Source organism: Dasypus novemcinctus, chromosome 15, assembly GCF_030445035.2.
Source record: "Dasypus novemcinctus isolate mDasNov1 chromosome 15, mDasNov1.1.hap2, whole genome shotgun sequence".
In the NCBI taxonomy this organism is placed as follows: Eukaryota; Metazoa; Chordata; class Mammalia; order Cingulata; family Dasypodidae; genus Dasypus; species Dasypus novemcinctus.
The window spans coordinates 94,084,202-94,111,788 of record NC_080687.1 but is presented as its reverse complement, the minus strand read 5'-3'; the positions used below and the strand labels follow the sequence as shown (position 1 = coordinate 94,111,788).

Below are 27,587 nucleotides of genomic sequence, written 5' to 3'. Positions count from 1 at the left end.
AGTCATTACATCTAAGTTAACAAAGTATTGGACATAAGGATATTCATAGTCTTGTTTGACTATCCTTTTAATGTCTGTGGAAGCAGTAGTGATGACCCCTCTTCCATTCCTGGTATTGGTAATTTTTATCTTCTTTATTTTATGTTTGGTTAGCCTAGCTAGAGATTTACCAGTTTGATTAACAAACTAAGACTTAAGTTTGGGTGTATATTTTCATTTATGTGTCATTAATGTGCAGGAGTGCACTTGCTGGGCCATATGATAAGTTTATGTTTAGTTTTATAAGAAACTGCTAACACGTGACTGTACCATTCTACATTCCCTTATGCAATGTATGAGAGATTCAGTTTTTCTGCATTCTGACCAGCATTTGGTATTGTCACCTTATGTTTTAGTTGTTTTAATAGTGTGTAGTTACATATCATAATGTATAGTTTGCATTTCCCTAATGGCATATTATATCCAGCATCTCTTCCTGTACTTATTTCCCATCTATTCATCTACTACGGTGAAATGTTTGCGCATATATAGTGCCCATTTTCTAATCGGATTGTTTTTTTTTTAATTTTTTTATTCCCCCTCCACCCTTGTGGCTTGCTTGCTGTGTCCATTCTCTGCACGCTCTTCTGTGGTTTTTTTTGCTTGTCTCCCTCCTTTGTTGTGTGACCTGGCTGAGTCAGCTCTCTGAAGTGCCTGTGGGCCAGGCAGTGATCTGCAGCGTGTGGGTGAGACTGCCTTCACAGGAAGCACTGGGATGCCAACCCAGGGCCTCCCATATGGTAGACAGGAGCCCAAGTGATTGAGCTACAGCCGCTTCCCAGGATTGTTTTATCATGGTTGAATTTTGAGAATTTTGGAAATTCTTTTGATTTATTCTAGATATCTGTGTGTGTTTTCATGGTTTTTTTGGGGGGTTTTTTTTTTTTGGTATTAGGCCCAGGGGTTGAGCCCAGGACCTCATTAGTGGGAAGCCAGGCCTCTACCACCAAGCCACATGGGCGCCCCTGAGATTTTTTTGTTTGCTTGTTTTTGTTTATTTTAGCAAGTACTTGGATCTGAACCCAGAACCTTTTGTGGGAAGCAGGTGCTCAACTGCTTGAGCCACATCCACTCCCAATATTGTAAATACCTGTTCCAGATATCAGTTTCAGATAGTCTAGGTATGTATTCTTTCTTCATCATAGTTAAGTTTGCAAATATTATTCCCTGTCTGTAGTTTGCCTTTATAGTTTCTTTTTTTCCAGATCTGTAGTTTTAAACTTTGGTGAAGAGCCATGTATCAGTTTTATTTTTTATGGATCTCATTCAATGCACTCTCTCTTCAGAATCTGTTTCCATGTTTTCAGATATCAACTAGTTTTGATGATATCCCAGTCTTTCTCTTGCCTAACATCACAACTCCATTGATACTTCTGCTTCAATGTCACAATTTAAAAAAACATTTTGTTTTCATTATTTTTAAAGGAGCTTTAGTTGCCATAGATGTTCCATCAAAAATATAGGGGGGGCAGCAGACATTGCCCAGTGGTTAGGGCATCCATCTACCACATGGGAGGTCCGCGGCTCAAACCCCGGGCCTTCTTGACCTATGTGGAGTTGGCCCATGCTCAGTGCTGATGTGCGCAAGGAGTGCTTTGCCACACAGGGGTGTCCCCCGCATAGGGGAGCCCCACGCACAAGGAGTGCACCCCGTAGGGAGAGCCGCCCAGCACGAAGGAAAATGCAGCCTCCCCAGGAATGGCGCCGCACACACAGAGAGCAGACACAACAAGATGACGCAACAAAAAGAAACAAAGATTCCCAGTGCCGCTGACAACAACAGAAGCGGACAAAGAAGATGCAGCAAATAAACACAGAGAACAGACAACTGGGGTGGGGGGGGAAAGGGGAGAGAAATAAATAACTAAATAAATCTTTATATATATATATAGGGGGTTCCCATATACCCTACTCCTTCCCCCTGACACACTTTTCACCATGAACATTATCCTTCATTAGCATGGTCCATTTGTTTCATGGGATGAACACATATTGAAGCATTGCTGTTAAGTATGGTCTATAGTTTGCATTATGTTTCACACTTTGCACAGCACATTTTTATAAGTTTTGAGAAAATGTATAATGACTTGTATCTGTTATTGCAGTATCATGCAAAATTATTCCAGTGTTTGAAAGATGCCCCATGTAACACCTATTCTTCCCGCTCCCTCCCCTCAGAACCTCTTGTGTCCACTGTCTTTATATCAGTGTTACAAGTTCTTCCATTATTAGAATAATAATAGTCTCCTTAATCCATTGTTGCTTTCCTCCTGTTTGTTTATTACTCTATCTTTTGGAATTGGGATGTGTCACTTTCTTACCCCACAGCAATACAGCAACAGCTACTTCAAGTACGTGTGGAACCCGACCACCTGGTTTCCCTAACTGCTGCTGCTCTGTCTAATCCACCATATCACTTGCCTGGGCTACTGTGATAGCTCCCTAACTGGTCTGCCTTTTGACCTACTTGCCATTGTGGTCCATTCTTACCTAGCAGCCAGAGTGATCCTGTTAAAACCTAAGGCAAGCCTTGGTCCTTGTTTTCCTTTACTGAAGCCCCCACGCCTTCCCAGGTTACAGTAACATGCAAGGGTATTCTACTGGACTACAAGAACCTCCACAATGTGTGCCCCAAGTTTTAAAAGCAGTTTTATTGAGATATAGTTACATACCATATAATCTATCCAAAGTGTACTTTAGTATAATTACAGATGTCTGCATTCCTCACTGCAATCAAGTTTAGGACATTTTCATCTCTCCTAGAAGGAAAGCCTTATACTCCTTAGAAGGCACCTGTCAATCCCTCTATCATTCCCAGCCCTACACAACCACTATAAATTTCATCTCTATAAATTTATCTTTACATTTTATATTAATGAAATCATAGAATATGTGGTATTTTGCATCTAGTTTCTTTCACTTAGCATAATGCTTTCTTAAATTACTACAATTTTTTTAAATGATGGAAGTTGTATGTTTACAGAAAATTCATGTAAAAAATACAATGTTCCCCTGTATCCTTCTACTGTTCACTCTTTGCATTAGGGTGTCAGCTTTGTGAGGCTTGATGAAAGAATATAAGATATTATGACAACTATAATCCTTAGTTTACATTAGGTGTATTTTTTCCATTTACCTCCCTATTATTAACAATGTGTAATAGTGTCACCCATTTGTTATAATTCATGACAGAGCAATCTTATATTTGTTAACCTCAGTCCATCATCCATAACAGGTTCACTTAGTTAAACAATCCCATCTTTAGGCTTCTAGCTGTCCTTCTAGTAACGTACATGACCTTAAACAAAATCTCTCAACCACATTCACAAACATAGAATTCAGAGTAAGGTCCTACCATCACCACTATCCATTCCCAAACATTTATAATCAACCTAAATAGAGATTCTGCACAATTTAAGTATCAGCTTTCCATTCTCTACCCCATTCTATCCCTTGGTAACTTATATTCTAGATTCTAAATCTGTGAGTTTGCTTCTTATCCTTAGTTCATATCAGTGAGATCATACAATATTTGTCCTTTTGTGTCTGTCTTATTTCACCGAATGTAATGTCGTGATGGTTCATCCATGTTGATGCATGCATCAGAACTTCATTCTTTCTTAGAGCTGAATAATATTCCATCGTATGTATTCATCACATTTTGTTTATCCATTCATCTGCTGGTAGTCATTTGGCTTCTCCCTTTTCTTTATTGTGCTCTGAACATTGACATACAAATACCTGTCTGAATCCTTGCTTTCAATTCTTTTGGGTATATATGCAGAAGTGGTATTGCCAGTTCATTTGGTAATTTTAGTTTAACTTTTTTTGAGTTACTACCAAGCTGTTTTCCACAGCCAATGCACTATTTTATATTCCTACCAGCAGTGTACAAGGTTTCTTACTTCTATGCATCCTTCCCAGCACTTGCTATTTTCCAATTTTAAAAATAATAGCCTTTTGAATGGGTGTGAAGGATAGCTCATCATGCTTTGATGTGCGTTTCCCTAATGGCTAATGGACTTGAGCATCTTTTCATATGCTTCTTTGCCATTTGTATATCTTCTTTGTGGAAATGTCTATTTAAATGCTTTGCCCATTTTTAATGGGTTTATTGCCATGCCCACCTCCCTTGGAGGTCATGCAGTGATCAAGCTCTGTCTTCCTTCTCCACTTGTCACTGGCTATTTCCTTGATGTGGAAATAGCCCCTCGCCACTTGGCTGCTGCTTCCTCCTCCTTTGACCCCCAGCTCCAGTCTTGTCTTCTCTGACTTAGGTAACCTTTTTTGTTTGTTTGTTTGAGGTACCAGGACTGGGCATTGAACCTGGGACCTTGTATGTAGGAAGCTGGCACTGAGGCACTGAGCCACATAGGCTCCCTTGAGTTGGTTTATTCATTTGTTTGCTTGTTTGTTTTTAGGAGGCACCAGGAACCAAACCTGGGACATCCTATGTGGGCAGCAGGTTGAACTTCATCCACTCCCAGCATCTTTCTTACCTGCTCTGTTATCCTAACACTGACCCCTCTTCTTCAAGTTGTATTTGCTGATTCTTTATATCTGACTCACTGGATTGTAAATCACTCCCATAAGGTTTACATTCATCTCTCCCTGCTCTGTGCCTAACACAGAGTCACATAAACAGTCACCATGCACTCACTTTATTTAAGAGACTGTAAAGAGTGGAGACGGTGTCTCTTTCCAGCATCTCTATGACGACCCTCCTGGCTGGGTAGGTGGTTTCAGACCATCACATTTGCAGCCCTTGGATGTCGTTGAGGCTCACCATGGGCTTTGAGGGCAGCCCAACTTGGATGGAATTGTGACTCTTGTGAAGTCATTTCCACAGTGGTTTACCTTAAGTCAGACTTCCCTGTACTTAGATCCTGACATGTACTTGGTGGGTCACTTCAGGAAAAATACTTTGAGATCTTTGTACCTATCCCTCATCTGTAAAATGGTGATAAAAACACATACCTAATTTTTAGACTTTGTTTTATAATTGAAATCTAATTTTTGCGGCGGCTTGCTCGGTCGGTAGAGGTGGGGTCTGGCTGCGGACGAGGGGTCGGTCCAGCTCTGGATGAGGGGTCAGTCCCGCTTGGGATGAGGGGTCGGTCCCACTTGGGACGAGGGGTCGGTCTGGCAGCAGACGAGGGATCGGTCTCACAAGGGGTTGCGCGGTTCGGCTGACGGGGTCGCCCGGCGAAGCCGGCGACGAAGGGGTCGCCCGGAGAAGCCGGCGACGAAGGGGTCACCCGGAGAAGCAGGCGACGAACTGGGGACAAGGGAGGCCAGGCCCTTGTCGGGGGCTCTCAGGACTGGAGGGCGCACGGCAGAAAAACTACCGTGGAGACAAGGTAAACACGCAAGTCCACTTTATTGAGGGAGAGGCAAACAGTTTTATAGGGGCTGGGGAAGGCTGATTGGTCGAAGCCACACCCTGTTCTGATTGGTTGCCGGCAAAAGGTCAGTGGGCGGTACTGGACGGGGGAGGGGTGGTGGTTAGGGATTGGCTGTCACTGTTGCTGGGGGAAGGGGCAAGGTTTAGGGATTGGTGGCTGCTGTTGCTGGGGTGGAGGGCAGACTTGAGTTTCCTGCCCACGCCTGGCTGTTGCTGCTGTCGGGGGGAGGGAAAAGGGCAGACTGGAATTTTCCGCCCTGCGCCTGCACAGGGAGAAAGAAGAAGATGGGTGCCGCCCCACAAGGCATCATGTGGTGCCATCCGGGAGGAGGGGCGGCCACGGAAGCATGGCTGCCGAGAAGGGGAGACCCGAGGGGACTCTGCGCCCATGCCGAGTTCCCTTCAGGGGTGGCGGTGGGCCCGACCAACCACCCTATTAAGGGGGCAGCAGCTTGGCCTACCGCGGCCGCTCCCCTGCCAGGCCAGCAAACCACGCTTCAGCCCGAGGGGTGACCGCAAATTTTAGCTTGCCTAACTCCCCAGATAATCTCCTTCCAGCCCTGTTCCCCAGAAAAGAGAGTGATGAACTCTGTGTCCCATGCTTTAAAAAAGTTTTTTTAATTTATTAAAGTATACCACTCATACATAAGCATACATAGACACTAAGTGTATAATAATAGTTGTGAATTTACAAAACAAATATATATAACATCATACAGGACTCTCATACCTCACCCTATCACCAATGCCTTGAATTGTTAAACATTTTTAACTAATGATTAAAGAGCATTGTTACATTACTACTAACCAAAGTATTTTCCCCCAACCCACCCTATTATTTTTATAAGTATGGTAACAATTGTGAAGTTAGAAAGCAAACATGTATAACATCATTCATGGGTCCCATACATCAACCCTCCAACAATACCTTGCATTTTCGTGAGATGTTTCTTACAAATTATGAAAGATTATTGTCAAAATCTTATTGTCCTTATCTTACATTTGGTGTAGTTTTCCCTCAACCCACTCTATTATTTTTCTTGAAGTATGTTTTTATGGCAGAAGTTGTAAACTTATAACACAATCATGTGCATGTACAGAATTTCCAAACACCCCTGTATCTGAACATTTGTTACAGACAAGATAATATCTGATTGTTACCATGACCATAGTGTACATTTGGCACACAGTTTCCATACTGCCCCATTATTAACACAGTACATCTTTGGCATAGATGCAATAATATCATATTATTACTGCTAACCAGAGTCCATGGTTCACTCCAGTTGTATTTTCCCCATGCTTCTCCACATTCCCACCACCTTACAGTAGTGATGTACATTTGCTTTAGCTAACAAAGGACACTCTTGCATCTGTACCATCAAATGCAGTTCTCATCTACTTCTTGGTTTACCATACTATTAAGTTCCTAGATTATTCTTTAGCATTCTGTCAATTGACATTTCATATCTGGACTACCATTTTCAGCCACATCCCCATTTATAAACTAGCTTTTACTCACGATGTGTTGCCATCCACTCTATATATTTCCACACTTTCACGGCAAAACTAATTAAAACTTCTATGTACATTAACCATCAGTAGTCCACCTCAGTCCCCCCCTTATCTCCTTTAAGAATGTACCATGTACCACCAAGTCTTGAAGATACTTTCCTACAACTTCTTCTAGAAGTTTTATCATTCTTGCCTTTGTTTTTAGGTTTTTGGTCCATTTTGAATTAATTTTTGGGTAAGGTGTGAGATAGGGGTCCTCTTTCCTTCTTATGACTATGGATATCGAGTTCTTTCAGCACTCTTTGTTGAATGGACTATTCTGCCCGAGCTGTGTGGGATTGACAGGCTAGTCAAAAATGGCTTGACCATACATGTGAGGGTCTGTTTCTGAACCATCAAATTGATTCCATTCGTCTATGTGTCTGTCTTTATGGTGATACCATGCTTTTTGTAAAGCACAATAGCTAGGAAGTATGATTTAAAGTCTGGAGGTGAGAGTTTGCTTTTCCTTTTTAAAATGTTTCTGGCTATTCAGGATCCCTTACCCTTCCAAATAAATTTGATAATTGTGTTTTTAATTTAAAAAAATTCTGGTGGAATTTTCATCAGGCTTACATTGAATCTGTATATCAATTTGAGTAGAATTGACATCTTAATGATATTTAGTCTTCCAATGCATGAGCATGGAATATTCTTCCAGTTATTTACAACTTTCTAAACTATTTTTTAACATTGAGTTGCAGTTTTATGAATACAAGTGCCTTGCATCATTGGTTAAGGTTTTTCCTGACTTTTTGAGCTTTATCTGCCATATTTTATTTTCACCATTCTTTTCCTCTTTTAGTTACTTTTATTGTTTAATCTTCATTTCTAGACTCCCTTTAAGGCCTCTCTCTCCTGTCTCTTCTTGTCAGGGTCTAGCATACCCTTTAGTATGTCTTCAAAATCTTGTCTCTTGGTTAGAAATTCTCTCAGTTTCTATTTATCTGTGAATATTCTAATCTCACCCTCAGTTTTGAAAGACAGTCTTGCTGGATATAAGATCCTTGGCTGGAAGTTTTTCTCTTGTATCTTAAATATATCAGGCCAACTGTTTTATTGCCTCCTTTGTTTCTGAAGGGAAATCAGCACTTAATCTTATTGGGTATCCTTTCTATTATGCTTTGCTTTTCTCTTGTTGATCTCAGAATTCTCTTTGTCTTTGGCATCAGATATTCTGGTTAGTATGTGTCTCAGAATTGGCTGATTTGGATTTTTTTGGGTGGGAGTACATTGTGCTTCTTGGACATGGATATCTATGTCCTTCAATAGGTTTGGGAAATTTTCTACCATTATTTCTTCAAATATTCCTTCTGCCCCTTTTCCCTTCTTTTCTCCTCTGGGTCAGCCATGACATGTATGTTTGCACATCTTTTGCTGTTATTTAGTTCCCTGATTCCTTGTTCAGTTTTTTCCATTCCTTATCTGTTCTTTTGTATGTTCACTTTCAGAGCCCATTTCTTTCAGCTTACCAATCCTTTCTTCTGCCTCCTCAAATCTGCTTTACATGATTCCAATGTTTTTAAATTTCATTGATTGCACCTTTCATTCTGAGATCTGCTAATTTGCTATGTATGCTTTCCAATTCTTCTTTGTGCTCCTCCAATGTCTTCTTAATATCCTTAATCTCTTTAGCCATCTCATTGAATTTATTAAGGAGGTTTGTTTGAACTTCTATGATTAGTTGTCTCAACTCCTTTCTGTTATTTGGAATGTTATCTTGTTGCTTTAGCTGGTCCATATCTTCCTGTTCCTTGATGTGGATTATAATTTTTTGTTGTTGTCTTGGCATCTGGAGTAGTAGGGTATTTATTCTGGGTGTAGGTTTTCTCTTTAGTTTATGGCTTGCTGCCCTTTCTCCTTTGCTGGTTGTGCAGTAGGAGCCAAGGATGTAGTTGGTGCTCTAAGCTGTAGGTGCTTAAGCTGCCCTCATTACCCAGGGACCTATGAATCTTCTCTCAACTTTCTCCTTTGCCAGGGGTAGGGACAGAATCACAGCTGTGTGGAATAATTCAAGTCATGCAGGCCTAGACTGTAACTGCCCAGAGAGACTGATGAAGCTTCACGCCCCTTTCACCCCTGCCTGGGCAGGGACAGAGCTGCAGGCGTGGGCAGCAATCTATGCGTTGCAGGTCCAAGATGACCGCAGTTGTCCTGGTACACTTCTGGTTATTCAGTCCGTGTCAGCTAAAGGTTCCTGCAGTTACCTGGATAGGTTGGTGCAGGGCCCACCAGGTTCCTCCCTGCCAGAGGTGGGGCTGAAGCCTAGGATAGGACTGCAGGCTGATCTGGATGCAAGAAACTGATCCCTATGTTCACCGAGACTTTCTGTCAGCCTGACTTCCCCTCATGCTGGGGGTGGGGTTAAAATGGTGGCCACCAGCCTCTTTCCAACTTGGACAGGTTCATCCTTTAGCTATTCTTAGGGTTAGACTCTAATCAGTAGCTGAAATCAGTGGCCAGCTCTCTTCCTCCCCTATTTTTGGGAAAATGGAGCTTCCATTTCTAGCCAGAGGGTAGCTCTTGGGGCAGCTTGTGCTGCTATAGTAGGATATTCACTGGCATGTCAACTTGGCTGGTAATTTCCCAAAGAGGCTAATGCAGGTCCCCCAGCTTCCTGCCTGCTGGAGGTGAGGCTGGGTCCTATGCTAGAGCTGCAATCTGATCTGGATGGAAAGGCGCTGAACCAGCACTGGGATTTTTATTCTGTCCTGCTTCTCCTTGTGCCTGGCATGGAGTTAAGATGGCAGTTCCCATCCTCTTTCTGACTTGGTCAGGTTCAAACTTTAGCTGTTCTTAGGATTATATACTGTAGCCCTCTGAATGTACTCATCAGGAGCTGAAGTTGGTGCCCAACTACCTTTTCCTTCCCCATTTTTGGGAAGTGGAGCTTCCTATTTCAGCTGGGGAATAGCTCCCCAGGTGGCTTGTGCCTCCACTGGAGGATGGGCACCAGCCTCCAGGGCATGGGGTGCTCTGTTTCTGAATCTTCTCTGCAGATGGGCAGTCTCCTTCCTTCCATTCTTTCAAGGATGTTGCAGGATGCTCTTCTGGCTTCCTGGCGCACCCAAACAGGTGCTTTAGATAGTGCTGTGTGATTACTAACTGCCCTATAGCAGGAGCTGACTCTAGGAGCTCCTTGCTCTGTCGCCATCTTGCTAGTTGTCATTGAATTTTGGATATTTTTTATATAGGTCTAAAGTTTCCTTTTACATTTTTGTTGTTGTTTATGTTTCTTTGTTGAGAACTATCTTTTCTTTCATTCCAAGAGGATTTACCTTTCTCATTGAGCAGAGAGTGCTTTGTCACATAATTCCTTCTGTGGTTCATTTGGAACTGTATTGGCTGATTGTTTTTTCCCCTGGAGAATAGATGAGATTTTTCTAGTTCTTTTTATGTTATGTTGTATAATTTGGGATGATATCTTGGTTGCGTGTGCTTATTATATAGTTAGAGACTTCTGAAAGATTGTTTTAGCGAGTTGGTACTTTGCTATTCCATATGAATTTGAGGATCAACTTTTTCCATTCCTAAAAAAAGATTGCGGAGATTTTGGTAGGTATTACATTTAGTTATTTTTTCTTCATTTTTTTGTCTTTATTTTTTTTAATGTTCTCATATACCCTCCATCCCCCTCACTCTAATTCTCCCCCTATAACAACCTCCTCCATCATCATGAGACATTCATTGCACTTGGTGAATACATCTGTAAGCACCGCTGCACCTCATGGTCAATGGTCCACACCATAGCCCACACTCTCCCACAATCCACCCAGTAGGCCATGGGAGGACATACAATGTCTTGTAACTGTCCCTGCAGCACCACCCAGGACAACTCCAACCCCTGAAAATGTGCCCACATCACATCTCTTCCCCCCACTCCCTGCCCCCAGTAGCCACCATGGCCACTTTCTCCACACCAATGTCACATTTTCTTTGATTACTAATCATAATAGTTCATGAATAGAATATCAGTAAGTCCACTTTGATCCATACTCTATTCCTCCATCCTGTGGATCTTAGAATGGTTGTGTCCACTGCACATCTACATCAAGAGGGGGCTTAGATTCTACATGGATGCTGGATGCAATTCTGCTTTCAGTTGTAGGCACTCTTGGCTTCCTGGTGTGGTGGTTGACCTTCTTCACCTCCATGATAGCTGAGTAGGGTAAGTCCAGTAAACCAGAGTGCAGGAGTTGCAAATCTACTGAGGCTCAGGGCCTGGCTATCCCATGGACAGTCCAGAGACTCAGGTCCCCTGGTATACACTAAACCCCAGCACCAACTACAGATCCGGTAAAAGTAACAAGAGAGGCTTGGGGACAAAGATCAGGTCTGAGTCCAGCTCCATCACACAGAAACACAAACTCCAAAGTAGGGCCAACTGACATGTCGCTGAACTCCATCTGCCATGACCATAGAAGCTGTTGGTCCCTGTAGCCCTCAGAAGAACCAATACCTGGGGTTGTATCTACTTTATCTGTCTCTGGGACACTGCTGAGGTGTGCATAAGGGTGACCCCTCTGATGACCTCCCGGCTCCTTTTGGAGACTCATAGCCATATAAATTCATTTGTCCTTTCCATTTCCCCCTTTTATTCAGGTCAAAAAGCATTTTTAACTACTGCTATTATATATAGACTGAGATATTCTGCTGGTCCGAGTTGACCCTTTTATTTAAGGTCATTTTCTAGTTACATCATCAGCTGGTCCTTGGTAGTAATCCCTCGACAGAAGAAGTTGCTTTGCCAGTTTGCATACAGGGCAACACTTATTGCAGTGATGGAAGGCAAAACATCAAAAATACAACTTTTGCATTTTAAAATTTTTGATACCCCAATTTATTTTTACCTGAAGTTTTCTAAATATCTATTCTATATCTAACCTTTAACCTCATCACTATATTCCATTTTACTATTAATGGAACCTGGCAATATATTGGGCTTCATTTTTGAAGAAGTTTTGGATCACAGAGAGGTTCAGCAATGGCAGGGGAGGAATACTGGTGTGGGATGTTACTGACAGGCACACATGGTTGGCAGGGAGTTCTCCAGGGCATATATCCAGGGTACATAAAAATGTTTGGATATTTTCATAGCGGTTACAATTAAAAACAACAACTGAGGGAGTGCTGAGCTCCTAGTCAGGGGAGCTCTATCACAGTCCCTAAAAGAACACCAACAATCCCCCAAGTGCAACAGCAAAGACCAAAAAAGAAGGAAGGTCCAACAATGAGCCCTTGATACTAATGACTATGCTTGTGAGCCTGTGCACCTGAAATAAGAGCAAGGCCTAGAGCTGCAGGGTGCCTAAGAGTTCCCTCCTGAGAGCCTCCGTGTTGCTCAGATGTGGCCAGTCTCGAAGCCAGACTCAGCATGTAAATGTGTTGCCTTCCCCACAGCGTGGGGATTGCGTTTAATCTGTAGATCACTTCAGATAGTACTGAAATTGTAACAATATTAAATCTGAAAGGAGGACACGGTATCTTGCCATTTATTTAGATGATCTTTAATTAATTAAAATGAATTAGGTCATAATTTAGGTCAAATTTAATTAAGTGCTTTACAGTTTTCAGTGTATAGGTCATTCATCTCTTTATTTACATTCATTCTCAGGTATTCTTTTAGAGGCTATAGTGAATGGAATGTTTTAAAAGATATTTTTTATTTTTTCAAATGTACTTAGGTTACAGAAAATGTTACACAAAAAATATAAGGGATTTCCAAATGCCCCAGTCCACACACCTCCCACCCTTCCCCACATTAACAACTTCTTTCATTAATGTGGTACATTCATTGCAATTGATGAACACCTTTGGAGCATTGCCATGAAGCGTGGATTATAGTTTACATTCTTTCTACTCACTCGCTTTCAATTCTTTAGGATATATAGTGGCCTGTATCTGTTTTTGCAGTGTCAGTAAAGACAATTCCATGTTCCAAAAATGCCCCCATATTACACCTCTTTTTCCCTTTCTCTGCCTTCAGCACCTCCAGCAGCCGCTGTCTCCACATCAATGATATAATTTCTCCCATTGCTGGAATACCAGTAAGTGTATAGTAGAATATTAGTAAGTCTACTCTCATCCATATTTTTTTCCCCAATCCTGAGGATTCTGGGATGGGGATACCTACTCCATCTCTAATTGAGAGGAGGCTTCAATCCCATATGGCTGATGGATGGGATTCTCTTGCTTGCAGTTGTTGACTCTCTCAGTTCCTTGGTATGGTGGTTGTCCATCCCCACCTCCTTGTTAGTTATCCTGGGTGACACCAGTGAACTGCAGACGAGGTGTTGCAGCTACTGGAATTGATGTTTAATGCCCATTTCAGAGTGTTCTTTCCTGGAATGGAAAAACAAAACTGACTTTTTTAGTGTTTACCTTATACCCTGCAACTTTTCTGATGTTATTTCCTCTAGTAGATTTCTTGTGGCTTTTTTTGGGATTTTCAATAGGAAGGATCATATCATCTGAGAATAGTGGTAGTTTTTGATTTCTGATTTGAATGCCTTTCTCTTTTTTTGCCTAATAACCCTCGCTAGAACTTCTGGTTTAATTTTGAATAGAAGTGGTAACAGTGGGCATCCTTGTCTTGTTCCTGGCCTCAGGTTTTGTTCTTTCATTGCAAGCTTTCATTGTTTATCACATTGACTACGATGTTAGCTGTGAGTTTTTGTATTTGCTTGTTGTTTCATTCCTATTTTTCTGAGCAATTTTATTATGAAATCATGGTAGATTTCATTAGAAGCCTTCTCTGTGCTATTGAAGTGATCATAGATTTCCCCCACCGTTCTTTTAATGTGGTGTTACTACAGTGACTGATTTTCTTAGGTTGGCCCACCACTGCATTCTGGAGATAAGTCACCCTTGGCCATAGGGTATAATCCTTATAATATATGTAGTTTGATTTGATTTGCCAGTGTTTTGTTGGGAGTTTTTGCTTCTCTATTCATATGGAAGTTGTTTTTTGTTTTCTTTTGATGTGTCTCTCTGGTTTGGGTATCAGTACAATAGTAGCCTTATGGAATGAGTTACGAAGAATTCCTACCTCTTCAGTTTTTTGGATGAGTCTGGGAAGGATTGGCATTAATTCTTGTTTGAACATTTGGTACAATTCTCCCTGAAGCCATCTGGACTTTGACCTTTCCTTGATGGGAGGTTTTTATTTATTCAATCTCTTTGCTTTCATAGGTCTCTTAAGATCTTTTATATCTTCTTGAGTGAGAGCAGTTTATTTTTATGTTTTAGGAATTTGTTCATGTCTTCTCGATTATCTAGTTTCTTGACATATAAATGTTCATAGTATTCTCTTATAACCCTTTTAATTTCTGCCAGATGAGTGTTAATGTTCCCACTTTCATTCCTTAAATAGTTATTTGCATCTTCTCTCATTTTCTTTGTCTGTCTGGATAAAGGTTAGTCAATTTTATTAATCTTTGTAAAGAACCAAATTTTGGTTTAATTGATCCTCTCAGTTGTTTTTCTGTGCTTTATCTCCTTTGTCTCTAGTCTTTATTATTTCCTTCCTCCTACTAATGTACACTGAATGAGAATGAACATAATGACAATATATAGTCTAGTAGAATTGATGGGCTTTCCAGAAAAAGAAAAAATCATTTGTGCATTTAGCACAATAGATAGAAAATTAGATCCTCATCAAGGTTTCTGAAGACAATACATTGTGTCAGAAGAAAACGGAGCCATTAATTTTATACCCAACAAAATTGATTTGCAAGTATAAAAGACAGGGAAGTCCAAGTTATACTGTTAGACCCTGAGTTATATTGTTCCCACATTCCCTTCCAGCTGAGTGAACAGTGTTCAGTAAAGGTAGTGTTTAGAAAGACATTGGCCTGAGGACAGATGCTAAAGTATTACATTTACACTTGTTCTACTATGACTAAATGGGGTTGTTTGAGAGAGGGAGTGTCTTTGGTGAAAGCTACTAGGGAGACAGACATAGGATAATTCAGGGAGTTCTAACTCTCTTTAGGGTGCTTGATAAATATTAAGAAAACTTGTAGGAGATAAATATTGTTTAATATAATAATACCTAATATTAAAAGTAAAGTGTCTTTCTAAACCTCCCTTTAAATCTGTCAAACTAAAAACCAGACTTTCACTAAATCAGCTGATTAAAGAATGGGTATAAGGGGTTGAGTACTGAGGTGTCCCCATTTCAGGGAATTATGCCTTTCAGTCTGCAAACACCAGCTCCTCTGAGGGTCTGACAAAGACCTTCAGTTCATGCATGGTCTTCGTAGCTGTTGATACTAAGATCTGGAACACAAACACAAGTTCCAGAATCTGGAAAGGCACAGAGAGTAATGGAAGAGGAAGCTGTATACGGTGACCCTACAGGCACCTACAGCCCTCTTGCCCAAATTAAGGAGCCATTGGCTGGATGGCCGAGCAACTTAGGTGCTTTTATGGAAAGCGTTTCTGTCCCCTGGGTAGAAGTTGTTAGGGCATCCTTTACTTCCTGTGCCTATTTTCACCAGCTAGTTCCTAGCTCCACTTGCATGTTCACATAAAATGTTAATCGCAGTTACCTAGTGTTCCCCTCCATTTTGCTAAATTTCCTGAAATACCAAAAAGATAGCTAGAAAAGCAGTGCCATCCATATGCACTTGTTTCTCTTCCCCTCTTCTTCTGACTTGCTCCACATTTCCTCTTCTTTCTCTTCATCTCTTTTTCTTCCCAAGTCTTGTTTTCTTGAATGAGTACAGAATAATTTCTGGAAGCAGACTTGTTCTGGAACAGTGTTGGCAGCTGGGGGAGGGAGGGAAGAAAACATTTATGCATGTCCAAGTGACCCAGTACAGGAAAACTTGTGTGGCCTGAGGAAAGTTCACAGGGAGGGGGGTGGTAGAGTGTGGGGGACAGGGCTGACCTGTCTCACTGGAGCTGTGGGTGCTGAAAGGAGCAGGGAGCCCTGGGTCCTGTGGTCCAGAGACTCTGTGCTGGGCCTGGTTCATTCCAGGAGACCAGGTCAGCAGGCGTGTGAGAGCCAGTGTGTGGAAGAAGCCAGGCAGTAGCCCCTTCACACAAGTCCTCCAGAAAGCCTGCCAGGCCTTGGGAAGTACTGAGCAGCAGCTGGACAGCAATCCCTCTCAACTGAGAGCAAGTTCAGGTTTTATTCCTAATCCTTGGATTTGGGTTCTGGGTGTAGAGTGGAGGCTAGAAGTGTGTTCAAGGATATGCATCCCACTGCTCCTCTCCAGGACCCACACTCACACCCCCTCCCCTGCCCCCACATTCCCAAGCACACCACTCAGACTTGCACATAGACAGTCCCCAATCCCTGTACACAGAGTTCTTGCCACCTAAGGGAACACTGATGCTTGTAAAACCTAGTTCTTTACCTGAAAAATCTCTTTTTTTAACCATACCCCAATCCTCATTTCTTCCAGGGTAATATGGAAACAGAATGACTCTCCAGACAAAGCCAGGAAGAATGCTCTGATTTTCTTATGCAGATATTTCCTCAAGAGTGAGTGCTTCCAGAATATGTGCTGTTTTTGCTTCCACTTAGAGTCATTCCCAATTACAGAAATGAAAACTCCATATTGGATCATGCTGTGTAGTGTTTGCTCAGGTACTTTGTTCCCTTGGTGCTTTAGAAGAACAGGTGGGAAAGGAAATGGTGGTCAAGTCAAAGGCCCTATAAGCCAGTGGAGGGACATCTGTGGCAGAGCACATGCTTTGCTTAAACATAAATCCCTCAAGTTCATTTCGCTTTGCGATTACAAAATTCTTAATCAGTGGAGGAAAAAAAGTTGCTGAGGTCAAGACCCCTACCATGGAGTTTATAATCTGCTGCCTTTTGTGGATGCCCTTTTAAAGAAGGGGTCAGTTTGAAGAGGATCCCACTTGACACTTTCCCCTGCTAGAAAACTGTATATATCAAATATATTATACATAATTAGATATCCTTATCTGAAGTCAGTGGAAAGAGAAAGAAACTAGAAAGGTAATATTTATATCCTAGACAAAGAATAGTGACCTCACCTCAGCATTAGATGGGCCACCTCATCTTCTTGGTCTTTGGGAAGCTCCACTATCGTTTATTCCTTGGGAGCTCAGAGGTCACAGAGTATCTGTGAGCACATTGGTGTTTAACCATGAATTACTCAGGGAGTATTCTGGCCTTGGGCAGGAGGGTAGAGTGGAGTTTGTAGATTAACAAGTACAGTATGAGCTGCTGCTGGGCCATCCTTCTTACTGTAAGAAGAATAGCAAAGACAGTAGAAGAAAAGAATTGTAGTTAATGGCAACCTAAAGTAACTTGTAATAATCAGCCTACAAATGGTTCTAAAATTCAATAAGTTCCCATGGTGCCTCCCATTTGTTCTGTATCTCACCTAAATTTCCAAAATTGCCAGTGTTTTCTTGACATCTTCCAGATCATTTCAACCTCCATGGAGTCACAAATGCTGGCCCTGCAGATACCATATGTTCTATAGGAATTTCCCTAATGAATAATGACTTTGAATATCTTTTCCTGTGCTTATTGGTATTTGATATATCCTCTGGGAATCATCTGTTCAAGTCCTTTGCCCATTCTTAGTTGGGTTGTTTTTCTTTTTGTTGTGGAGTTGTAGATGTTCTTTTATACATAGTGGCTATTTAAACCCATACTGGAAATAAGATTTGCAACTATTTCTGTAGGTTCTTTTCACTTTCTTGATAACGTCCTTTGACTGTCAAAACTTTTGACTTCTGATGAAGTTTACTTCTATTTTTTGTCATTGTTGCACATAGAATTCTGTACCTCAGTTTTTCCACCTGAGGAGGAGGATAGTAAATCAACCATGACATTTGTCTATGAATGACTTAATGTATATAAAGTATGTAGTGTAGATGCTTGGGAAGGTTAATTAAAGGTCCAGTGTCTTGCCTGAGATCTCACAACTTAATATGACTCAGATCTGGATCCTCACCTGGGAGTGAAAACTCCAATTTCAGTGCCCTATCCATGAAACACAGCTGCTTTGCCAGTAAATGACCACTTTATTTTAATCCTTGCTTAAATTTAAGTGTCTATCAGCAGTGGTGTAGAGGGATGTGAGTCAGTGCCCTTATGGGGAAAACTGATGATAAGGTGGAAGGGTGTAGCTGTGCAGTGGATGGGCATGACAGTGGTACAGCGAGGATATTCGGATGGGTGGTGCTGGTCTGCGAGGGGGTGGGGTGGGGGTGTGTTGCACTGTCCTGTCCATGGAACTGGGGCAAGGGTTGGAGGAGGGAACAGATGAACTCTGGGGATTAGTTGTGTAGTGAATGGGTGTGACAGCAGTGCAGTGATGCTGTTGGGTTGGGTGGTGCTGGTTTGTGAGGGATTGGGGAGGGGAGGGTGGGTTGGACTGTACATGGAACTGGGGAGAGGGTTGGGGGAGGGAGCAGGTGAACACATTGGCATTTGTGGGTATGTGGTTGAAATGACAACATTGAGAATGTTATTTTGGCAAATATGGAAGGGAGAGTTATTGGTTTAGGGTGTTGGAGATGGGGAGCATGCAGGACAGGGCCCACCTGAGGCAGGCTTCTAGGGAGTGTGTGAGTGTTCATCCCATCGTAGTATGTGTTATCAGAGGGTGGAGACCCACATAATGAGAGGGGAGGGGTGGCCTCCTGGGGAGTCCTGCTGTGTTCTCAAATAGAGTGGCAGGAGTCTCTTGAGATTGTAGGCAGTGCTTAGATGGGAGGACAGGCCAGTATATGGAGTGTTGTTGTAAGCAACTATGAATCTCGTTCTTGAGGGAGTGAAGCATGATGCTTGCCCAGGTCCCAAGGGGAGGTGAGAGAGAAATAAAATAGGTGGAACTTGTGGCATTTTTGGGGTGATGGAATTGTTCCACATGGTCTTACAGTGATGGCTACAGGCCTTGTTAAATGTCATCAAAATTTATAAAAGTTTAGGGTCCAAATTATAAATCATAATGTAAATCATTGACCAGGGTTAGTAGCAATGCTTCAATATTTGTACATCAACTGTAACAAATGTACCATCCACATGTAAAATATTATTGATAGGGGAAACAGGAAAAGGGGGAGGATATTGAGTATATGGGAATACCCTATATTCTCCACATGGCTTTTCTATAACCTAAAGATTCTCTGAAGATAAAATGAAGAAAATAAGACACTAGGAGAATAAATGGAAGAAAATGTCACTGTACATACAAGACAACAGATCTTATAGTGATGGAAGGCATAATGAAAAATTTTTTAACTTTTTTTTTCAATTTTTAAAAAATTTTAGTTATTTTTTAAACTATCGTTTCATTTTCTTATTAATTGTGTTTGGTTATTTCATTGGCTTCATTTTTTGAAGAAATGTTGGGTCTAAGAAAGGCTCCAGCTGTGGCAGGGGAGGATCATTGGTGTGGGGTGACAATGATGGGGGATTCATGGGAAGAGGTTCACCTGGGGCATGTATGTGAGGCGTGTGGTCAGATGTTCATGGGCATTGTCACAGTGGGTGAAGAATCACACAATAACCAAGAGAACCTTAAATGTCCAGTTCTGCCGCATTCCCTAATGGGATGGCAAGAATCCCCTGAGTATAGGGGCAGTGACTAGTAAAAGAGCATGGGCCATTGATGGGCCCTTGACATTGATGACTGTACTTATGAACCTTTACTTTTGAAATTGAAACCGAGCTTAGTGTTATAGGCTGCCTGAGAGTTACCTCCGGAGAGCCTCCCCGTTGCTCAAGTGTGGCCTCTCTCTAAGCCAAACTCAACATATAAATGCACTATCTTCCCCCTGGCATGGGACATAATGCCCAGGGATGAGGCTCCCTTACACCGAGGGATTACTGCCAAGCACCAAGTAGCAAAGAAACTGGAAAAAGACATTGACCAAAAGGGGGAAACAGTAAAGACAAATGAGTTTATATGGTTTAAGAGACTTCAAAGTGAGTGGGCAGATCATTCTAGAGGTTACACTTATGCAAGTCCTAGTAGGATCCAATTGCTACAGTAAATAAGTGCCTCAAATAGCTGGGTTCCTGAGAGCTCTGGAGACAGCCAGACACTATAGGCAAGGTTGATGTCTGAGGAGTTTGGCACCCCACCATTGGATCCTACTTTGGAATTTATGCTCCCCAGTGTGACCGAGTTGGACTCGGTTGCGGTTTCCAAACACATGGCTCTTCTGCCAATTGCATTTGAACCTATAGTTAGTAATAGAATTGATAGGTTTATGTCCAAGAGACTTATAGTTTTGGGCTTTCTGTGTGCCAGTTAGGCTCCAAAACCCAAGAGATTTGCAACACCTACTCTCCTGTTCATTGGACTCACCAAGGACATCTGACAAGGAGATGAGAATGGACAACAGCCATTCCAAAGAACAGACAGAGTCTGCAGCTATAAGAAGATAGTCCCTCCACCTGCCCCTTGGGCTCTAAGCCTCCTCTCAGTTAGAGACAGACTGGGCATCACCATTCCAGAATCCTCACAATCGGGGAATGAATGATGGACTACAGTAGACTTACTGTTATTCTGTTACAGACTTATTGTGATTCTAGTAATGGAAGAACTTTTATCATTGATGAGGAAGCAATGGCCACCAGGGTTCTGAGGGGAGGGAGAGGGAAAAATAGGTGTAATAAGGGACCTTTTCAGGACACTGGAATTATGCTAAATGATGTTGCAGTGTCAGGGTCAGGCCTTTATGTGTCTTGTCATAACTTATAAAATTGTATGGGAGAGAATTTAAACTATAATGTAAACTATGATCCCCACTGAGTGGCAGTGCTCCAATATGTGGTCAACAATTGTAATGAATGTACCATGCTAATGAGGGGTGTTGTTATGTGGGCAAGTGTGGGAAGGGAAGGGAGTGGGGCATTTGGGAATTGGGAAAGGGAAAGGTTTTCCTGAGCCCTTTAACCTCCCCAGTGCCTTGGGCCTTCTCTTTGCCAGAGCTCTGAGTGAGGGGCTAGGTGTGGCAGATTAAAACAGTCATCTAGGCTGTGGAATTAAAAATCAGTTTGTCCTGTGCTTCCCCAATTTAAACCTTTCAATAGCCTTAAAATAAGGGTGGTTAATAATCCTATTAATGAATTTCAGAAAGCAAATGAAAAGTCCTTGAAAGCTATGGAAGATCTTTTCTAAATTATGATTGAAACAAATTAAACAATTGTAATATATTCCAGAACCTAGCATTCAGTATGCTTTTAAGATTACTCACAGTTTTAGAATTGTATTAAAGAGAAGTTTTAAACCTTATGTAAAGGAAGGAAAAAGAACATTCCTGGAATAAACTATAATGATTTCAATTTTATTTAACTTAGATGTAATCTCCCTACATTTATAGAATGCCAATTAAATAAATATTACATTAAGTCTTTAAGACAATGAAATTCTAAATTCATGTTTAATGGAATTAAGTTAAACAGAGGAAATGTAGATCTGCCCTCTCTTTAATGAATAAAGTAAGCTTCATTGGCTGCTAATTGTAATTTTTTAAAAAAGATTTATTCCCCCACCTTTTTGTTTTTGCACTCGCATGTGCTTCCCGTGTCTTTTCTTTAAGAGGCTCTGGGAACCGATCCCAGAACCTCCAATGTGGGAGAGAGGCATTCATTTTCACAAGCCGCCTCATCTCTCCAGTCTGCTGCATCTCTCAGTGTCTCTCCTCTGTGTCTCACTTTGTCATGTCACCTTGCTGCACCAGCTGTGCACAGCATGGGCTGTCAGCTCTCCATGTCAATGGACTTTCAGCTCTACAGTGCTCAGGCCAGTTTGCCTTTACCAGGAGGCCCTGGGAATTGACGCTGTGGCCTCCTATATGGTAGATGGGAACCTGGTCACTTCAGCTACATATGCCTCCCTAATTGTAATTTAATAAGCTTATTTTAATGTGAAGTATCCAGTCCATGTGGTTGTGGTAAATTATATGGAGTTTGGAAAAGCATCTTCTAAACTGAAGCATTTAAGTGACTAATTCCAGGAAACCATTATTAATTAGAACTGTACATTGATATTACTAATAAAGGGTAACTTCATAGCAGGGAAACCTATCAGAGGCCACCTCAATCTGCATGTTAAAGTGGTGGTATGGAAAGATACTCTTGATTGCTTTGGGAACCCTTAGTTTTCATAAAATACTGGAGAAAGTAGTTTCTCCTATACTGCTAAAGTAAAATACCTGTTCATTTACATAACTTGGCAAAAGTAATATCATTTAATATGTTATAGAATATATAGGAGGTATTTAGAAAGTATGTAAAGATCAACAATATGGAAGTCTATCTCTTTTAAAATCTCTTTAGCATCCAAACCTGGCTGAAATACCCTGCATGTTGCCTGTCCATTTGAGTTGTTGGCCAAGTTGGTCACTGACCTCTACAAAATAAGGGTGTCTAACAGATCTCTGCTTATGCTCCTGAAGAGGATGAAGAGTACATTGCAGCTTCAGACTCCTGCAGCAGCCATCGATGGATTGCTAATGGCGAGATATACAATGGACATTGCCTCCATAGTGGCTCCATAGTGCCTTCATAGTGTCGAAGAGCACTGTGCACCAGGCACGTGAAACACTGGAGCCTTCCCTTCCTAGTCTCTCTCTAAGATCAACTATGCTGCAGCACGCTGGCTGTGTGAAGGACTCACCATGTGAAGCAACAATGATCAGAGTACTGTGAGTAGAACTTAAACACAATTGGCATTATGGCCTGCTCCCACGGGGAGATAACATATATGGTATTGCAAACCTGGAGCTTAGATCTATTAACTGCAGCTCAAAGAGGAGTTTGTGCATTGATTCATGCATTGATTAGTATGAAGTACTTACCTACATACTGATGAATATGATATCTCTTCAATTCTAGATCATATGCAGAAGGTTTTTGAGCATGTTAAAAATCTTGGTAAACAATTCATTTTATAAGTAGGTAAGGAATGTAGCTGTAAGATAAAGGAATGGCTCTCTTAAGTACCATCTTTATTTTCTTTGCCATGTGCTTGTCTTGCTGCCTATACTGTCTCTGTGAGTTTCTGTCTAGGGCAGTCCCTCTTCACACCTCTCCTAGCTGTCCTAAGCATAACCACTGCTGTAGGAACTGGGATGGAAGTTCATACTGAAACCTAGCAGGTCTCCTACAGTCTCTCCCTGGAGTTAACCAGCAGCATACAAAAATTCAAGGAAGAATGCTGTTTCCATCAAGTTTGGGAGGAAGCAGCCTCTGAAGGTACCTGTCCTTTCTCACTCTTGTGGTCTAGTATGTCATGACTGCACCCCTTTTTGGTTCTTTTTGCCACCATCTTCTTTATCTCTTTATTGGGACCATGGATTTTCAAAATTCAAATTAAGTTTATTTCTTATGGATCAATGCCTTATTAATCATGTGGGGATTTCATCCAGTTCCAACCAGGATGCAGACCCATTTTTCCTAGAACACAATAGAATAGCAAGAGAGGTTCATGCCCTGTCAGGCAGGGACTACTGCCCTAACCAGCAGGAAGCAACTACAGAAGAATGACCTTGGCCCCTCAGCACCCCTTTAAGAAGAATGGCATGAACTCTCTGAGGGCGAGTTGAGACAGTTGAGTACAGGGAAATGAGATGAGCCTCAACATGGCCAACAGACAAGGCCTTGACCTTGACTTTCAGGTTCCAGTTGGGACTCTTTCCTGGGCTGAGGGGAGGCCCTCCATATTCCAAAGAGTACTCAACTTTGGCTCCCATTATTGGTGGGATAACCAATAGCAGCTTGGGCCCTTCCCATTAGCATTAGTAAGGGGAGGGAAAATTAATAGCTTTGAAGATGACCACACAAGCCAGAACTCACTTTCTCTGCCTAGAGGAGCCAACACCAGTAATGGTGCTTATTTCCATCCTCTCCATTTCTCAGCAAGTTCTCTTCTTTCTCCCATTTCTAAATAAAATCTTTTTCCTGGCCTGACTAAAAAAGAAAGAAAGAAAGAAAGAAAAAAGAGAGATTCCACAAAAGATGCTGCAGATGCAACTGTGAATAGGGTTTAGTGACTTCCACAAATGACAGTCCACATAGCAGCAGAATGTCCCCAGGGTACAGGAAGCCTGGATGTGCAATTCTGAAATCCCAGAATATTACCCCATTAGTAGGAGACCAACATTTTCATGGTTTGAATCCACACAATTCCAAGTAATGTACATGTTTTCAAGATGCTCAAAGTAAGAGAATCAAGGTGTCTTGTGGCGGGCAGGATTTTTATGTGTAGATGGAAAAATTTGAAATACCAGTAAACAAAATTACACCTATTCTTTCTTGCTAGAGGTTATTTCTAAAATAAAGTGTTTAAATACAGTATGCGCAAAACTTACTGATGAGTTTTTGGACCATGTGCTATACATAAGTTACTTTGGCAGATCTTTTGTGTGCCTGCTAATAGGAAAACCAATTGTTGATAAAATTGTAGGTCCTATTAAAATGACTCTGAACCTATAGGATTGGGAATCTATAGCACTAGAAATAACATTTTTTAAAAAATCTAAAAACTGCCACCATGAAAACCAAATTAAAATACTAAATAAAAAGGAAACTAAAATTCAAATGCCTCATATGAATGATAAGAGTCACTGAAAAGGCAGCATTAAAATACAATGAGAAATTAAAATTTAATTGTAGGAGTAAAATACTCATAAATATAAGCTTAAGTTCAGAAATAAAATGTATTTGAAGGATATGTAATTGAAAACGCCTTTAAAGATAATTGATTCTGAAAATATATACACATTTAAAGGTAGTACCTAGACAAGATGGCAGTTGTTCCCTTCCAAAATAAGAGTTAAATAAGGGGCAATAATAATCAGATTGAGAAAGAAACTAGAGAAGGACAGGTGCAGTGGAGAAAAGGAGTATGAAGACCCATACCTAAGAGGATATGAAAAGATCTTGCTGGGGAAGGAGGAAAAGGGTTTGATGTTGACTATATGGGAGTCCCATCTATTGTATATGGGACCTTACTGTAATCTAAATTTTTTTGAAGACAAAATTAAAAATTAAAAATTTTTTTTTAAAAAAGTGTGTAGGCACCAAGGAAAGAATGGAAGTGATTGCCTTGCCACTGTACATACAGGGTAACAGCTATTACAGTGATGAAAGGCAAAATATCAAAACCAAAGTTTTATGATATTTTTCAATTTTTAGTACCCCTGTTTTTTACTGTATTTCAGATTTTCTAAATTAATATGAATTTTGTTTCTAATCTTGAAACCTGTTACTATTTCATTTTCGTACTGATCAAATTTGGCAATATATTATGCTTCATTTTTGAAGAAATTTTGAATCACAGTGGGGTTCAACTATGGCAGGGGAGGAACACTGGTGTGGGGTGTCATTGATGGGGGGCACATGGTTGGGAGGGAGTTCTGGGCATGTATATAGGCTATATAAAAATGTTTGGGTTTTCGTTGGATATCGTCATAGTAGGTAGAGTTACAAACAACAACTGAGGGAGTGCTGAGTTGCCAGCTTGGGGAGCTCTGTCACATTCGCCAGCAGAACAGCAACAGTCCCCCTAGTGCACAGGCAAAGACCAGTGAAGAAAGATGATCCGATGATGGGCCCTTGGTACTGATGACTATGTTTATGAGCCTCTGTGCTTGAAATTCCAACTAGGCCTAGAGCTACAGGGTGCATAAGAGTTACTCCTGAGAGCCTCCTTGTTGCTTAAATGTGGCCTCTGTCTATGCCAATCTCAGCATGCCCCCAGCATGGGACATGACTCCCGGGGTTGAGCTTTCCTTGCACCAAGGAATTACTCCCAAGCAGCAGCTAGTGATGCAACTAGAAAAACGCCTTGAATAAAAGGGGGAAATGGTAAAGACAAATGAGTTTCTATGGCTAAGAGACTTCAAAATGAGCCGGGAGGTCATGAGAGGGGTTGCGCTTATGCACACCTCAGCAGGATCCCAGAGACAGCTAAAGTGGATAACAACCCCTGGTAGTGGTGCTCCTGAGGGCTACAGAGGCACACATGTTCTACGGTCATGGCAGATGGCTCTGGTGTTCAATGCCTTGCCAATGGACCCTACTTTGGAATTTGTGCCCCTGAGCATGATGGAGTTGGACTCACATGTGACCTCTCTACACATGCCTCATCTGTCACTTGTGCTGAACCTGGAGTTGGTATATACTCAGTAGACTTGAATGTCTGGGCAGTCCATGTGCCAGTTGGGCCCTGAGCCTCAGCGGAGTTGTGGCACCTTAATCTCCGTTTCATTGGACTTACTCAGGTCAGCTAACAGGGAGGTGAGGATGGTGAACCACCACACCAGGGAACTGAGAGAGTCTACAACTGCAAGCAGGAGAATTGTATCCATCAGCTATGTGGGATCTAAGCCCCCTCTCGATTTAGAGGTGGAGTGGACATCACTATCCCAGGGTGCACAGGATGGTGGAATAAAATATGGATTAGAGTGGACTTACTGGTATTCTACTCTAGAACTGTTGTGACTCTAGCAATGGAAGGAACTGTATCATTGATGTGGAGACAGTGTACAGGGGAGTTGCTGAGCACAGGGAGAGGAAGGAAGCAGTATGATATGGGGGCATTTTCAGGACTTGGAGTTGTCCTGAATGATATTGCAGGGACAGATGCAGGACATTATATATCCTGCCATATCCCACTGAATGGACTGGGGGAGAGTGTAATGTTCAATGTCAGCTATAATCCAGGTGGTATAGCAGTGCTCCAAGATGTATTCCCCAATGCAGTGAGTGTGTCCCTGATGAAAGAGGTTGTTGATGTGGGATGAGTGGGGTGTGGTGGGGTGTGGCATAATCAGAATGTCTTATTTTTTTAATTAATTTATTTCTCTCCCCTTCTCCCCACCCCGGTTATCTGTGATCTGTGTCTATTTGCTGTGTCATCTTCTTTGTCCACTCTGTTGTCAGTGGCACGTGAATCTGTGTTTCTTTTTATTGCATCATCTTGTTGTGTCAGCTCTCTGTGTGTGTAGCACCATTCCTGGGCAAGCTGCAGTTTCTTTCATGCTGGGCAGCTCTCCTTATGGGGTGCACTCCTTGCACGTGGGGCTCCCTTACTTGGAGGGCATCCCTGCATGGCAGGGCTCACCTTGCGTGCACCAGCACTATGTATGGGCCAGCTCCACATGGGTCAAGGAGGCCTGGGGTTTGAACTGCAGACCTCCCATGTGGTAGGCGGATGCCCTAACCACTGGGCAAGTCGGCTGCCCACAGAACCTCTTATTGTTTTAAATTTTTAAATTTTTATTTGAGTTTTTTTTAAGATACATAGATCACAATAAATATTACATTAAAATATATGTGTCTCCCATGTATGAGGGACCATAGATATGGTGAGAATCATTAGAAAGAAACTTCTGGTTGTAAAGGTGCACAATTCAAAATGAGTGGAGTAACTGTGAAGGTTAGGCTAATGTGTCAACTCGGCCAGGTAATTGTGCACAGTTGTTTGGCCAAGCAAACACTGAGCTAGTTGTAATACAAGGACATTTCTGGACTTTAGTCACCAGTGAGTTTACTGCATAGATGGCCGATTGCATCTCCATCAGTCAAGGAGATTGTCATCAGCAATGAGTGCTGCTTTATCCAGTCAGCTGAATGCCTTAA

At 41.7% G+C, this 27,587-nt stretch overlaps 1 long non-coding RNA gene across 2 annotated transcripts in view; it reads left to right on the top strand.

Annotated features, from left to right (window-relative positions):
• LOC131273451 (uncharacterized) overlaps positions 1-27,587 on the top strand; it is a 68,069-nt gene that overhangs the window by 27,449 nt on the left and 13,033 nt on the right. For both annotated transcript variants that reach the window (XR_009180672.2, XR_009180673.2), the window contains exon 3: positions 16,411-16,490. This is a non-coding gene — a long non-coding RNA (uncharacterized lncRNA). The remainder of the gene's footprint in view (positions 1-16,410; positions 16,491-27,587) is intronic.